The sequence below is a fragment of the Schistocerca serialis genome, chromosome 3 (assembly GCF_023864345.2).
Source record: "Schistocerca serialis cubense isolate TAMUIC-IGC-003099 chromosome 3, iqSchSeri2.2, whole genome shotgun sequence".
In the NCBI taxonomy this organism is placed as follows: domain Eukaryota; kingdom Metazoa; phylum Arthropoda; class Insecta; order Orthoptera; family Acrididae; genus Schistocerca; species Schistocerca serialis.
In genome coordinates, this window is record NC_064640.1 from 119,777,020 (window position 1) to 119,793,677 (window position 16,658).

Below are 16,658 nucleotides of genomic sequence, written 5' to 3' on the forward strand. Positions count from 1 at the left end.
TATTCACACACTGTTGAATAATTCTTTCACTGACAGAAAATAAGTCTGGGTTATAATCTGGTTAACAATGACACTATTAAAATAAAGTAGTGGTAGTTTAGCATCATGAATCAGCAGCGTATTGATACTTTCTGCAAATTCTAGAGCCATCTGTCCCATGACGTTCTTCTTCAGCCACTAGATATGCGCTCCTGGACATGACCTCTTCCAAAGATTTCCATGTCGATCTTTTCTTGGTGACCTGTATCCAGGCTTTTCCTGCATGTCGCTGGATGTCATCTCTCCATTTTCTCAGAAGATGTCCATCACTTCTCTTTATGTCCCTTGGACACCACTGCATCAGTGTTGTGGCCCATATGAATTTGTTCCTGACCACATGACCTGCTCCTCTTCCTGTCTCTTCATTCTTGATCCTGTCTCTCAGACTCACTCCAATGCAGAGTGCATGTTGCATGTGTCATAGATCAGAGCCTGAATGTTGTTACTGGCAGGATGCGTGAGTCATAAAGCTTCGTTTTTAATTTTCTAGGAATGCACTGTTATAGAAAATGTAACCGAGTTTTCCACTTGCTTGGTTTTCGTTGGAGGCTGTAATATTGTCATGGCTCATGACTTTGGTCTTTCGAAAGTTAATTCTGAGGCCTACGGCTCAAAAAGCATCTTTGACATCTCAGCTCATTTTTGATAGTTCATTTGTGTCACTTATAAAGAACATGGAATCATCTGCAGCGCATAGGTGGTTGAGACGTTTTCCATGCTGATACCTTTATGTCCACAGAATAAGCATTTTAACACATCCTCCAGAGCCAAGATGAATAACTTATATGATATTGTCTCTCCTTGTCTTATGGTGTTTCTCGTGGGAACCTTTACAGTGATACAGTCTTCCTATATTTTCACATGTAGAGTGGCATTCTTACACATGTAGCGGATTAATTTGGTATTATTTACAGTCAATGTGGGCTCTGCTCATCGCCCTCAATACTGCTCACGTTTCAGTTACGCTGAACGCCTTTTGGTAGTCTATGAAGGCCATGTGATGTGGGACATTATATCCCATACATTTCTCTGTCTGTGTGTGACTGGTTAACTCGCCCTTTACATTGCTGTTTATCTGTCCTTCCCAGCAGTGGGGCCAAAGCTACAAGTAGCCAAATCGAAAATGTATAAGGAAAACTTAAGAATACTTCTCCAATAAAATTAGTTTCGCTACTTCCAGTGCTCCTGGTGTAAGAACGAAGAACTTATGATACTTCACAGCTGATACTGTCTCTTTCCGCTTCTGCTGATATAGTATTGGTAACTGTCAATACACAGTTTTATTTATGAAATGTCATACTTACATTTTACTTGAACCGCACAAAAGGCAGTAAATAAACATAGACCATTTTAAAGTCCAAAGACAATAATATCTTACTAATTCATGCCGACATAGGCATATTCGTGTTAGACATACTTTATGTTTTAAGATGGATTTCATTTGTATTAGCACAGTCCGTATTTTAATAGCGTCTTCCATTATTTTATTGAACGTAACAGTAAACATTGATCAACAATACAGTATGCCCCCATAGGAAGTCTATTCAGGGATATGACAGGAACGATATTTCAAAGCAAATCCTGAATATTGATCATTCCTACTGGGACAGCCTGTATATTCTTTCAGAGTATTTGAAACAGTCTGACAATGCTCAGGTAGTCTACCGATTTCATGCCTGTAGAAACCTACTGGTTCTAGAAGATGGCAGAAAACCAGCTTTCAGCTGCATTTTAGTTCGGAACGGAATTTTCTTGACAGTTCTTCGACAAGGATCGAGAAAAGTAAACATTTGGGGGCATAAGGTCAGAAGAATAAGTGCGTGGGAGATGATTCCCAAACAAACTCCCGGCAAAGTTTTGGAAAGCAGCAGATTGCATTATCTTTTAGTAACAACACGTGATGCAGTTTTGTCACTAGTTTTCGTTACACTGGAACCGAACGGTGTCTCAGTGGTTAGCAGCAAATACCAGCTGCGATGGACAGGTTCGTATCATAGTGCACAACACCCTTTTTGAGCAACCAGATGAAAAATATTATGTTTGCACTGGCTTTTGCTCGATTGTGTATCTTTTCTTAGGGCTCAGCCGTTGATTTCTTCTTAAGAAGTTAATATAAACGGATAATAACTCATCACCAGTTACAATGTTGCATATTGCTCAATAAGCAAACTATTGACGTCCAATTCTAAAAATAATGTATCCATTATAGCTAGGCTTTTCCTGGAAAATTTTCTGACTGTATGACACCTATAGTTTCTTCATAGTGTCTCCAGTTACATTCACAAACAAATATTGCACACTGAAGGTGAAAAAAAAGATTTCAGTGGAAGCGTATTCTGTACTCAGTGGTACTGTGTCAACTCTGCATGACAAGGCTAAGAAGAAGTTTGGTTTCCTGAAAGTAACAGATTTCATCTCTAAATGTGACAATGATCAGCTTGTTAACGTGTTAAGTAAGGATATGAAATCTCTTTATTCTGTTTGTAGCAATTACATTAGGAAAAGGATGAGCAGAACCAGGGCAAGGCAAGTGGTTTTCAAACTGGGAAAGGCTGCGACATTTGACGATTGGAAGTAACCTAGACCATGGTCTACGCTACAGATCAGTCACTTTCATGAGAAAGGGGGGGGGGGGGGGAGGGACAATATCACACCCTAGTCAAATGTTAACGTACTGCACCTTCTTTCCGTTTCATATACTAAATAACATCAAAAGCTAACTCCAAGATAAAATCTATAGGTAGCTTATTTATCCCCCAACGTTACATTTCCCTACAGTTTACCACAACAAATCGTACTAAATGCATTTTGTAGAGCGTATGATAGCTTCGCTGCATCATTAATGTTATTGGTATTTTCATTCCTAAACTTCGAACGTTTAATGTTTCCTGCTCTCAAATCACGGCGTTTATGAGTTCCTGTGATGAAACAGTGATGTTTCTGTGACGTCACGGAACTTGTGCTGTGATTGGCTGACAAGAGCAGCCTGAGCAACCGCCATGATAATTTACGTACCATATTTGTCGTAATTTGTTGAATGATATCCCTTTCCCTGCCTACATGTTCCATCAGATGCAGGGATTGATGGGTGGTACTATGTTTTGAATGGTAATTAAACTCCTCAGGGCTGATTGTACTGTTCTCTTTGAGGAATTGCGTGAGGGCTCTGTGGATAAGACACTCCAGTACTTTCGCTATAAAGCACAAGAGTGAAATGAGCCTGAGACTTTGATTAGACTAACCCATTACAAAAATACGCATTGTAAGTGATACAGCACACACAACCACTCAACTGCATTGTACTTTGCTCTGTTAAAATTGTGTGTATAACTTTGCCTGCATTTACACTATTTTTGTTCTTGATTCATGTTTACATCGGATCTTGGCGCACCATGTTCCTTAACTTTCATCCTAAACACACTTTCCATAATTTTACTTGATAAATTGCACACTGAATTCACATTGCGTTGCTTTCCAACTCTTGGTATGCTGCTGTTAGTCACAGGAAAATAAAACTCTAAATTCATATGTAAAACACGCAAAAAAGGAAACTTGCTAATAATGCATGTTACCCTGCACTTCGGGAAGATTTCAAGAGGTAGCTTGCTCATACGAAATTTGGTCAGGCTGTCAGCGAGTTCATTCCCCAGGATCGCAATGTTACCAATGTCCAGACAAAGACCACTGAGCGTCCACATTGTTTGAGGGCAAAAAGGGAATGCTGGATAGTCAGGAACGAGGGATGGTGAGGGTAACAATGGTCAAGAGCTTGAAAACTGCTCAAGGAGTCAGTACAGATGAGGGAGGACTTACCGCTGCAGGAATGCTGAAGAGCACGAGAGATGGCTACTAACTTCACAGTGAAAACACTGCAGCCATCTGGCAAGGGGCAGAGTTCATTGCATCCCACACGAACGTGAGCAAACCCAGTATGACCAGCAACCATCGAGCCATCAATACAGACCACTATGGAACCCCAAAACGTGTCAGGAATGGAGAACTGGTGGCGGTGAATGTCAGATGGAGCTGAGTCTTTTGGGCCTTGTGACATGTTAAGACAGAGTTGCAGTCAGGGGATGCACCACAGAGATGTACATGAGTGGGCTCAGAGAAGAGGTGGCAGAGGGGAGAGCTGGAGGGACCAGATGCCGGTTGCAATCACAACCCCAGACCTGGGCTACCATTGTAAGAGATCGATTGCTATATCGGGAAAGAGGAGACAGTAGCTCAGGCCTTCTTGGGAGCAGCAGATGTGTAATGCATAAGTGATCAACTCTTGTAGAACCCGCAGCGGGGGAATCTCTGCCTTGGTTAGGAGGCTGATGATGGGGATAGATCGACAGGCACCAGTTGCCAGTCATATCCCACAATGGTGTGTCTGGTTCAGCATCTGTAATGTCGAAGGTGGTGATGAGCTGTATGGAAGACTCCTGTTAGCATAGATAGGACACCAGTTCCGATAAACTATGAGAGCCCACCACATTGAGGGGATGGCCGTCAAAGTACAGATACAGATGGGGATGCACTGTACGGTGATGACAGCAGGTCTTGGCAGCTGAAAACTGAAAGCTACGAGTAAGAGCCCAAGATTGTGCTCTGTGTATAGCTTCCTGCAGTCTGCGTTCAGCAACAATCATCACAAATGACACAAATCAATGCAAAAATCACCAGCATACAAAGAGGGTAGATAGATCACTCCGAGGAGAAAATGGGTTAGTCTAATCAAAGTCTCAGATTAATTTCACTCCTGTGCTTTATAGCGAAAGTACTGGAGTGTCTTATCCACAGAGCCCTCACGCAATTCCTCAAAGAGAACAGTACAACCAGCCCTGAGGAGTTTAGTTTCCATCCAAAACATAGTACCACCCATCAATCCCTGCATCTGATGGAACACATAGGCAGGGAAAGGGATATCATTCAACAAAGTCTGGCACTATGGCTTAATTTACAAACTGTCCCACTTTGGCAGGGAGGCAGCACTCTGTCAGGTGTGGCAAATATGTCAATACAATCAAGAATGCTGTGGCCAGGGCCCAGTATGGATTGGTTCTGGATTCCATACTATACTCTCTATGCCCACCATGTTCCGAAACTGCAAGGTGACGAAAACACACTGTACGCAGATGGCACAGTGGTGTATAAAAGCAGCAGCAAGCTAAACTTCATAGCTTGAAAGCTGCAGCAACATCTCGATGCTATCACCCAATGGTGCAACATCTGGAAAATAAAGATAAAGCCAGAAAAAAGCATCGCAGACATGTTCACAAAGATGGCAACTCCACTGACAGATAAATCTCTGTTGTTGGGAAACTATTGGAATGGAGTGACTCAGCAATGAATCCGAGCTTACAGCTCAATAGGTACCAGATATTCGATAAACAAATTAATAGAAACAAGGGTTGCACTACTTTTTACCTACTGTATCCATTCCTAAAGGGTGGAGAGTTATCTATTAAGACTGTAGAGGAGTGTCATCTTGTCAACGGTCCTGTACGGATCAGAAACACAGTCTATGCCACCGATTACACACCTGAACAAACTCAAACCCTTCCGAAGCAAAGTCCTTCACATCACTACATACGCTGGATGATAGGTGCCACACACACATATTACCGATCTATGAAGTGAGCCATCGATCTTGACATACATGAAGAAGAGGTCTGAAGGTCTCTGCAAGTAGGTCTCCACTGCAAAAAGACCTCCAGGGGATTGACACTTAGTGCAGGAGTTGACAGCTGACATTCAACGCAAATAGAGCGAACATACTGTGCATAAATAGACAAAAAGAGACACGTATCAGGTATGATTGATAGACGAAACAGGGAAGACTGAAAGGAGATCAGCACCTTTTGCCGTAGGTTTGTTTAGCAAGTACTAAACAATTCTGAAGATGTTCATGCAACTGTATTGACAGATTCTACAAGAAAGGCTTTGTGCTTAACAATGTGATTTATTATTAAAATTCTGAGAGCGCATGTTTCTATAAGTTATGGTAGTATTTCCTCTTCTGCCACAAAAAGACTGTGAAAATGAAATTAGAGAGATTCAAGGTAATACTGAGGCCGAACTGTGCCTGGAACAGGAAAGAGGGGATATGTCAGAGGTACACAAAGAACGCTCTGCCCCAAGTTGTAAGGTGGCTTGTGGAGTATAGATGTAGATGTAGTGGTTGTCAAATTTTTTAGATCACAAGCCAAAGCTGACCCTGTGGGGTGTCGCTTCGGGCCCCATATGTATCAATCTCATTATTAATTGGTAACCTACATAAATTAGTGTGTTGCGAGGTCCTCAATAGGCTAGCTACAGTAATAGTGCAACTAATAGTTAAAAGGCAGCACCATTCGGAACTCTTCATGTTGACTGTCCTCTGTTTTAGAATATAGCCAGCGGCCACAACAGAATTTCACACCTAATGCTGTGGCTTGGTATGATGGTGAAACATCCATTGTCATACATGCAGCAGTCAAGGTGTTAAAGAAAAACACTGTGGAATGCATCAGCGGACCAAAAGATCAGTTCCATTGCATCAGCATGCTCCACTGCTCTTGTCGGAGTCACAAGACCATCATGCACTTTTCTTTGGTTATTTTTCTTGATTCCACTGCAGGTAGTATGTCTGTCTGTTGTGAAACTTATTCCAGTAAAAATGTCAATTATTCTATGCAGCTGTTGTTATACAATTTATTTTACTGTTGGAAACGAGCAGTTCTATGTAGTCTCTTAGACTTAAAACATGGCCACTGGACAGCTGCCGTAGAGACCAAGTCTTAACCCTGTGTTGAACTGTTACAGTGCTGTATCAGCTTGCAGCCCAGGGGTAAACGTCATCAAAAATGTAGACACACAGTCGCGAGTTCGAGTCCACACATTCCCCAATTTTCTAAGCTGCATTTTGGTTATGCAAATGCAAGTGTTTTGCCATCTGGAAGACACCAAGTAACATCCTATAGGGAAGTTCAGTTCATATGTGTACAGAGTAAATGCCAGAGGACTAGTACTGAACCCAAAACTAGCAAAGAAGTAAATAGAATGTGAGCAGCCCCAATCTCTGTCTCAACACTGCATGCTGTCTTCATGAACAAGATTTAAAGGAGTGCATTATTACAAAAAAAAAATAAGATGAAAACAATGCAATGGGAGGGTGCAGTAATGATCCACAGTGTTATTAATGGATGAATCTAAGTTTGAAGTATTTGGGAGCCATCGTCAAATGTTTGTTTCTCAAGTTTGTGGAGACCATCAAAACTGAAGCATTCATCAATGTGTGGGCATGTTTTGTGGGTGATAAAGTTGGTGATCTAGTGAGAATTAATGGTACATTAAAGAAGTTACGATATCAAGATACTGACCAGCAATACAGTTCCATCTGACAAGAGACTTATTGTCCATTTGTACATTGAAAAAAAAGCATATATTTTTATTATGGGTGATCAAAAACTTTTGACTGTGTGTGTCTTGCAATTACATTTTGGATTCTGCACACTTGAAACTTATGAACATTGTTTAAGCATTGTAAAATAAATTCACAAGTGGAAAAAGTATAACATTTGTGAGCTGAAGGCAGCGCTGGCAGCTCGAATATGTGTGCAAGGGGGGATTAAGGGAGAGTGGTGTGCTGACCATATCTGCATCCAGTGAGACCTGTGGGCTGATGATGACACGGCAGCTGGTCGGTACAATTGGGCCTTCATGGCCTGCTCGGCTGGAGTTTAGTTCTTAGCACACATATCCCTGTGCATTTTGTTCAAAAATTTAAATAAACCCTATTGCCTCCCCTCATTCCTTATGCAACGCATCTTTCCGATTTTTCCTCCGTATTACTCATTATACCTACGTCAGGTTCCTCTACCTTGTCATCACAGTATTCATTCAGCAGGTGAAGCCTTGACATTTCCACTACTTGGCTGTCAGCAGCCTCATCATGAAAAGAAGACTCCTCTAGTTTTACCTCAATATCATCATCAAGTTCACTCTTAATTACTACTTTATTTTTGGCTACAAAGTTAAACTCTTCCATTCCACCACTGTTTTTCTCCTGACCACTCACAATATTTACCCTCTGGCCATTACTATTACACTGTCCTCAACCTCATAGTCACTCATTTTTGCAAATAGTTACTGACTATTGCACAATGCCAATTTAGCTTTTTATGATATTTCACATCAGGTGCAGCTGCCATTGTATCATATACTTAGTGTGTTCTAAGTTCCCCCACAGTAGGTAACACACAAGGCTCATAGTCTTAAGGGAAAGAGTTTGTGTCTCCCTGGGGCACCATATGCAGCCTAGCTGATGTACCTGCATGTATGTCCTTGGTAGCCAGCACCTCCTTCAAAAGCTGGCTGAAAAGTCAGTGGTGAAAGTAGGCTACTGTCAATAATATAGTCCACAACAAAACTTTCAAGTTCAAACACGTTAATACTCCTTTGATGTTGTCTGTACTGCTGTTTATGACCAGTTGTGGTCTCATACACTTTAATTAGGTACAGATAAATAGGTAGTAACATACAACACCTGGTAATAGTTCTATAGTTGCAGTTTGAGTGCAGTAACCTAACACCAAAACAGCAATTCATTATTGTTTAAGTGTGGCAAATAAGTAGTCAATGTAAGTCAGAAACCAACTCACTCTGCAATATCAACATGGTTTAGACAGGATATCACACTGTTCTTCAAACCACATAGAATCATTAATGTTAGTCATAAGTGCACAGTAACAATCTAATGTCATTAAACAACACTGTCATTATAGGTCATAGAGATCGACACAGTCAGTGGTGTCTGGTACTGTTTGACAACATGATTGACTGTCAGTCACTGGAAACAGTTATAACTGTCAAGTAACTGTATGTCCAAAATGGTTTAAAATAAAATAAACGCACAAATCTAGCAGAGAAAAAGTTTAATGAGAAGATACTAAAGAAGAGTAACTGGGTCATTTAATATGTCACTCATAAAACCCCCATTCAACCAGTTTTTGAGTATTGTCAGACCCTTATCATGCTGGTCTGTTCCTGTTGTTGTTGTTCCCTTAGGGCAATAATATTGTGTTTATCTGTATTCTGTTTTATACAAGATTAATGAATGAGTGTCAGGACATTCAAAGAAGAGCTGCATACTTCAGCAAAGATTTTATTCAGTACTATTGTGACAGAAATACTCCTCCAAATCAGATAGGAAACACTGAATGAAAAACGTTGGGAATCATTGAAAGTCACAATTTCAAAAATTTGAGAGCCCATGTTTCAATAATAGTCAGATTAAGAATTTTCCTATGACATACACCTCAATGGTGAAATATATAATCAAGTATCTCACAATGTTCAGTTCCACCCTGTCACGAACCCGCTCTACTGTGCAGGAAAAGTTATCTCCATAAGGACACCGTTACGATGTGGCTAATGGCTGTATAGTACTTTAGTAGAGCTGGCCACGATGTCTCCTTTGTTGATGCTGCTGAGTCTGCGTTGTCCATGTGGCTTCTCGTTGTCTAGGCGATGATTCCTTTGCTGCTCTGGGTCCAAGAAAAGGTGCGGGTTTTTTAATTATTACTGGATTATCAAAAAATGATGCAATATTCCACTGTTTCTTTGTATCAAAAACACATTTATTGCCAAAACTATATAAACAACTACACTCAACCGCGGCCAACACTCAAGTGGCCGAAAACCCGTTGTAGACCAAAGATCACGGTCATAAGCTACAAAGAACATACAATTCCAATATTTATTATTGATCGCAACACCTAACTTAGTATTATCTTAAGCAAAAGCTTTTTTAACACGACTTTAGTGTATAATAAAATAAAATGACGTCTATTTGTCAGTTCCATTACAACCCATACCTTGTGGCAGGTGAAACTGATGACTGAGCACACATAAGATGCAAATGCATAAAAGCAATATCTGCAGAAAGAGGTAGGACACTGAAACTACCACTACGCATTAAGTGGTTGCACAAGTGATTTGCGGGACACCATTCATCGAACATTGTTGAACAAGGAGTTTTGCAGCAGACCACCCCTATGTGTTTACAAGCTGACCAAACGACATTATCGATTATGACTGCAGTTGGCATGGGACAGTCGGGATTCAATCGTCAATCAATAGAAATGTGTCAGTTCTTGGGTGAATCACATTTTTGCTACACTAGGTCAATAGTCCTCTCCACAAATGGTGTCATCGATATGAATGGCAGCTTGGAATGTTCAGCACGCCACGGACGCAGACTGGTGGGGGCCGTATTATAGTAATCGAAAACACACCGATAGCTGTGAATTACCTGCATCCCTTCATGCTTGACGACTTCTCCAACAGTGATGTCATCATTCAACAGTACAATTGTTCATGCCTCAGATATGGAACCAAGCTGCAGTGGTTTGAGAAGCATTATAGTGAACTCACGTTGATGTCTCGACCAAATTTGCCTGATGTAAATCCTGTGGTACCGTTTTGGGTCACTATCGGGGGCCATCACCGTGTATGCAGATCAGCGGTCTGTTTGTTATTCAAATTAAATGACCTGTGTGTAGACATGTTATGACACATACCTCCACAAACCTACCAACAAACTGTTGGGTCCTTGATATGCAGAATGAGTGATATATTTCATTCTAAAGACAGACAGACAGACAAGAAATCAGGCAAGAGATCATAATGTTTTGGCTCATAAGTGTAGTCCTGAGCAGCACAAATGGCAGCCAGGAGAGGAACATCATTCCTCCCACTGTTGTTCACTTCTTCTATAACTGCCACTGAGAAGTCTTTAAATCGCCCCATGACTTAATACATGCTGTTGCCATAGTGTCATTTATAATGCAGCATAGTAAGGAAACAAAGAAAACCAGACAAACACCTCTTGTTGACATCTTATGAAGACACAGTGTATGCGGTCCACACAGATGCCAACAGCACGTTTTGCCACTCTCTTGTGACTGAGTCAACTGTTTTTGTATTCACTGTGTGTAAGCTTTTGTTTCCCAAAGTTTAATTTTCATATTTACCTCTTTTGCACTATTTTCTTGTTTTACCATGGTTCAGTTCCAAAGCACATTTGATCAAACAAAGGGAGCCGTGCACTATCTAATCAAATGTAGCTGGACACCTATTAGTGGGCATTATTATTGGATGTGTTCACTCTTCACCATTTGATGGCTTGAACTCTGTTGGAGAGAATTTCAGTGAGGTGTCCGAATGTCTGTGGAAGAATGGCAGCCCATTCTTCCTCAATAGCCGAAACCAGAGTAGGCAACGATATTGGATGGTGGGGTCTCGGGTGAAGTCGATGTTCTAACTCACCCCAACGTTGTTTCATTGTGTTCAGGTTGGAACTTTGGACAAGCTTGTCCATTCCAGGAATGTTCTTGTCCCATGGCCAACAAAGAAGCCAAGGAAGCATGTCAGGATGGTGCTGCCCATCAATGTCCCATCTCATTTTCAGAGAGACGCATCATGCATCAGTGGGAGACTGAATGGCCATAGGTGACAGAAAACAAACTGCAGTCACTCAAATCAACCACACAGGTATGGTGAACTTCATGTCAGCCTTGCTACTGGAAGGAGGTTCTGCTTTCCAGGCTGCGCATCGGCCATAGAGCTTTAACACACGGTTTCCTCCACTGTCAGGAGCATCCATCACTCTGTGAACTTTGCGGTGTGCCATTTTCAGTTCAGCATATTTTGGCAACATGTGTCCTATATACTGATATTAGGGCAGCCCTCAGTCTCGATGGATATCTGCCCCCCATCCTCCCCTATACTGATTACAATGTTACAAGAGTGGTGAAATCTTGTGAACTGTCTTACAGATGCTGCTTTATGACAGGGTGGACTGACATGCTGATAGTCACCTCTGAATTATTCCTCTACTGCAGGCAGTACACAATGCTGTAAAAGTTGTTCATATCCTGCAGTTAGCATTTTCTCAAGCACAATATGTGGACCATGTCCTAACCACGGAAAACACCCCAATGCAGTAACATCACCTCCTCCTCCCATCACTGTTGGCACTATACATGATGTCACATAATGTTCTCCAGGCATTCCCCAAATTCAAATCCTTCCACTGGATTTTCATAGGGTATAGTGTGATTCGTCACTCCAAATCACTTGTTTGCAGTAAGCCACTGTCCAGTGATGTCACACTTTACACCATCTCAAGTGCTGCTTACCTGACTACTGAAATGTGTGGCTTAATGAGAAGCTGGTCAACTATAGTACCCCATTCTTTATAACTCACTACACACAGTGAATGTGGTAGCTAGACTGCTGGTAGCACTTGGGAACTCTTGAGTGATTCCTTCTGCTGGTTTCATGTGATCGTTTTACAACCACCTCTCAAAATATGTGATGGTCTGTACATGAGGTCTGCCTGGTATTGGTTTAGTTGAAGTTGTTGCTTCTCATTTCCATTCCATATAACTTGGGCAGCTTTAGAAGGGATTTGTTACTCAGGTGACATCCAATGACTAGGTCATGCTTGTGGTCATTGAGCTCCCCTGACTGATCCATTCTGCTGTTACTGTTTCTCTACTGATAACATAATACTATCATCCACCTTTTATACTGGCACCTCTCAAGACATATAAAGGCCAATTCCACATTACACAGGGGTGTCCAGTACATTTGATCAGTGTACACATGGTCTGCAAATTTCTTCATGGGAAGCAGAGCTCCAGAAGAGACCAGTCAGCTATTGAGATCTCAGCAGGAAAAAACAAAAAACTATGTTCTTCATTCAAATGGTACACATTAAATGTGCAGGCACACGGGAAATAAAAAAACAGAGATGATAAAGACTAAGATTCAGTCTACAAGGGAAAAATGTTATTGGAAGAACAATAATTCCCAGAAGGAAATTTATTTAGAATTCTATACACATGATGAGTATCCCACAAATTGGTGACAGATGTTGTGAATGAACATTTGAGATGACTTTCAGAAGGTGAATATGTAACACAATGTAATAGACAAAATCACCATTGCTTCAAATGCCTACTGTGAGTTTTAGAATTCACTCAAAAGTTCTAAAGAGTAAGGCAATTACAAATCAATAAATTAACATTTATTATGGTTCCTCATATCCTCCTCCTTTCATTATGGTTCCTCATATCCTCCTCCTTTCGTCTTAGCTCTCCCTAATTTATCAAATCATGTCACAATAGCCTCTGCCATTAATCTGCCCATACTGGCAGTTCATTGATTTTAGTTGTGGGGGATCTGTGGACCAGGTTCGTACCTTGTATAAAAGTTAAAATTAAAATGTAGAGCAAATAAACACTTAACTATTCATCTTATCAAACATAGATTGCTTTATAAATAGAGAAGTGTTCAATATGCCTGGCTACAACATTCAGTACACTTTTGGCAATAATATGGAATGGAATGGTTCAACACTGGATCCATGATGATGATGATGATGATGATGATGACGATGATTTGAGGTGAGCGGTGCTCAACATCATGGTCATCAGTATGACAATCTCGTGGGTAGGGAGGAAGACTGTCCCCCCACGTGGCACAGTTTATAGTGCCCCCTTCTCCATCAATTTAGGGCTTAAGCTTGACAGTTCACAAAATTTCACCACTCTTGTTAAACTGGAATCAATAGTGGGGAGGATGGTGGGCAGACCTCAATTGAGACTGAGGGCTGCCCTAATATCAGTATACAGGACACATGTTGCCAAAACATGCTGAACTGAAAGTGGCACACCACAAACTGCACAGTGTGGTGCATCCTCCTGCTGGGGGAGGAAGCCATGTGTTAAAGGGTTATGTCTGATGTGCAGCCTGGTCAGCCATGCCTGTGTGGTCGATTTGAGTGACCACCGTTTGTTTTCTGTCAACTGCAACCATTCCGTCTCCTCGTCTCCCACAGACGCACAACACGTTTATCAGAAAATGGGATGATGGCATACAATGGGGTGGGACACTGACGGATAGCACCATTCCGACATGCTTCCTTGGCTACTTTGTCAGCCATGTCATTTACCTGTATCCTGATGTCGCCAGGTACCAGCAAAAAGATCATGTCCTTGCCACAGTCTTGGAACTACTCTAAGGAGCTATGGATAAGCTGAATCAGTTGGTTTACTAGATACATTTGGTGAAGAGCTTGTAGTGCACTAAGCGAGCCACAACAGAAAAGAAACCTTGTACGGTGATGTCCGTGAATCCTTTCTAGCACCATGTGAATGCCATATAACTCCGGATCATAATTTGTTCCCAAATGGATTGGCCACATGCGGCCAATTCCTGAACAGCCATTCAAAGGTGGGTTGGACCACCACACTAAATGCCAGTGACTGAGGTGGCGCTGAGATTTTCAGTGCCTGTCAAGCCAAAAGGATACATCACTGAATCCAGAGTGCTGGTTCATCAGCCTCTGCACACATTCTGAACTGGGCTGGTCCGAAAGACACAAATCATTATCCAAATGCCCTCAAGGTGGACAGCATCTATCATCTTGAGGTAGAAAATACAGGCTGATGCGTAGATCACACTGTCATAATCTAAGCGTGATCAAACAAATGCCCTATAAAACTGCAGGAGGTGGGACCTGTCAGCTCCTGCTAAGGTATTTCAATATACTGAATGAATAGAAGCCCTTTGTTCATAGGCCTTTCAAGTGCGGGAGCCAAGTTACTTCCAAGTCAAATAATACACCTCAAAAGTGCACAGTTTCTTGAAAATGTAAAATATTGTGCCCCATTGTGAGAACTGCTTGGTTAAAACTTCAACAAGCACAGTTAAAATCAACACATGTTGTCTTCTCTGATGAGAATCGAAAACCAGTTGTTCTGGCCCAGGTTTCCAGCCTCCTAATGGTCAGCTGTAGCGGCCTCATTGTCGTCGTAAGATCAGAGGAAGAGTAGAAGATTGCATAGTCATCCACAAACAAAGAACATTTGACAGGGCCCCTGACTGCAGAGAAAATGCCATCGATAGCAATGGCAAACAACGTGACATTGAGTAAACTGCTTTGGGTGACCCCATTCTCTAAACATAGCAGTCAGACAAGGCATTGCCAACGTGATATCGAAAATGCCAATCCTCAAGAAAGGATTGTATAAGAAGTAGCAGGCATCCACAGTCCCCATAAATGAGGTTAGTGAAGGATATTGTAGCCCCAAGTAATGTTTTACGCTTTTTCAAGGTCAAAGAACACACAGACCAAATGGTTTCAGCATAAGGATAACTCCTGTCAAGTTGTCAAGGGTGGAACAGTAGCACCTGAAATCACGCTGGGAGTGGCTCAGCTGACCTCGAGATTCAAGCAGCCAGATGAAGCGGCGGTTGACGCACTCAAGAGCTTTGCCCACACACTTGGTAAGGGCTACACTCGGGTAACTGTTAGGAACACTACGGTCCTTGTCTGGTTTCCAGAATTGAATTAATATTGTCTCCTTCCAAGTCATGGGGTAATGTCCATCAAACCAGATCTGATCGAAATAAGAGAGGAATTGTCCTTTTGTTTCAGAGCACATGTGACAAAGCATGGTATAATGGATCTCATCAGGTCCTGGAGCAGAGTCTCTGGCCGCAGACAGAGCTCATTCCAGGTCCCACATGGAGAATGGGAAGTTGTAGACTTCCTCATTATGCAAGAAGAAATGGAGCTTCCTCATCTACGCAGTCCTACAGAACACCTGAAAAGCAGGAGCTTGTCTAGATGACGTAGTGACACTAAAGAAGTGTTCATCAAAAACCTGAGCCATGCCTTCTGGCACGTCCACCAAGACCCTATTACTTGACAAGGCCATAAGGGGATGTTTACTTCCCTTGCCTGATCGTTCTCGCTTCCCACGCCCGGGTTCCCGGGTTCGATTCCCGGCGGGGTCAGGGATTTTCTCTGCCTCGTGATGGCTGGGTGTTGTGTGCTGTCCTTAGGTTAGTTAGGTTTAAGTAGTTCTAAGTTCTAGGGGACTGATGACCATAGATGTTAAGTCCCATAGTGCTCAGAGCCATTTGAACCATTTGAACCTTGCCTGAAATCCACCTTACCGATTCCCAAATCGTGCAGTGAAAGTGGACAGATTAATGGAAGTTGTCACTTCCTTCCAGGAAGCCCTCTTCGCTCTCTTATCACTCACCTCCCATGTGCTCTCGCTTGATGGCATGAAGATTTTCTGTAGTTGGATGGTGTCTGAAATTCCGCAGAGCTGATCATCTGGTTCTCATTTACAGTCGACAGTCGTCATTCCACGAAGTTAGAGGCCGTCGTCTGAAGTGGTTACTAGACAAGGGATGGAGTCTGTGGCAGCCCACTGGATCTCACAAGTGATATGGCCCACTGTCTCCTGTCCACAATCCTTTGTCCAAAAATAGCTTGTCGACTGTACTGCAGCCAATTTTCCCTTCGTATCATCCATCTTCGTGGTCTGCTGTCAGCCACGGTCCAAGTCAACAGATGAATCCACACTGGGAAGTGGTCATTAGAATGTAAAGCTGTACCAACTTTCCACTGAACTGCGTCTGCAATAGCCAGGGAACAGAAACAAAGGTCACTGACTGAAAAAACCCTGTAGCTGTGGAAACGTGTGTTATCTGAACCAAGTTCATATGACAGATATTCTCAGAATGGACGAGTCGCTCCATCATCTGACACCTGGAGCAAATGG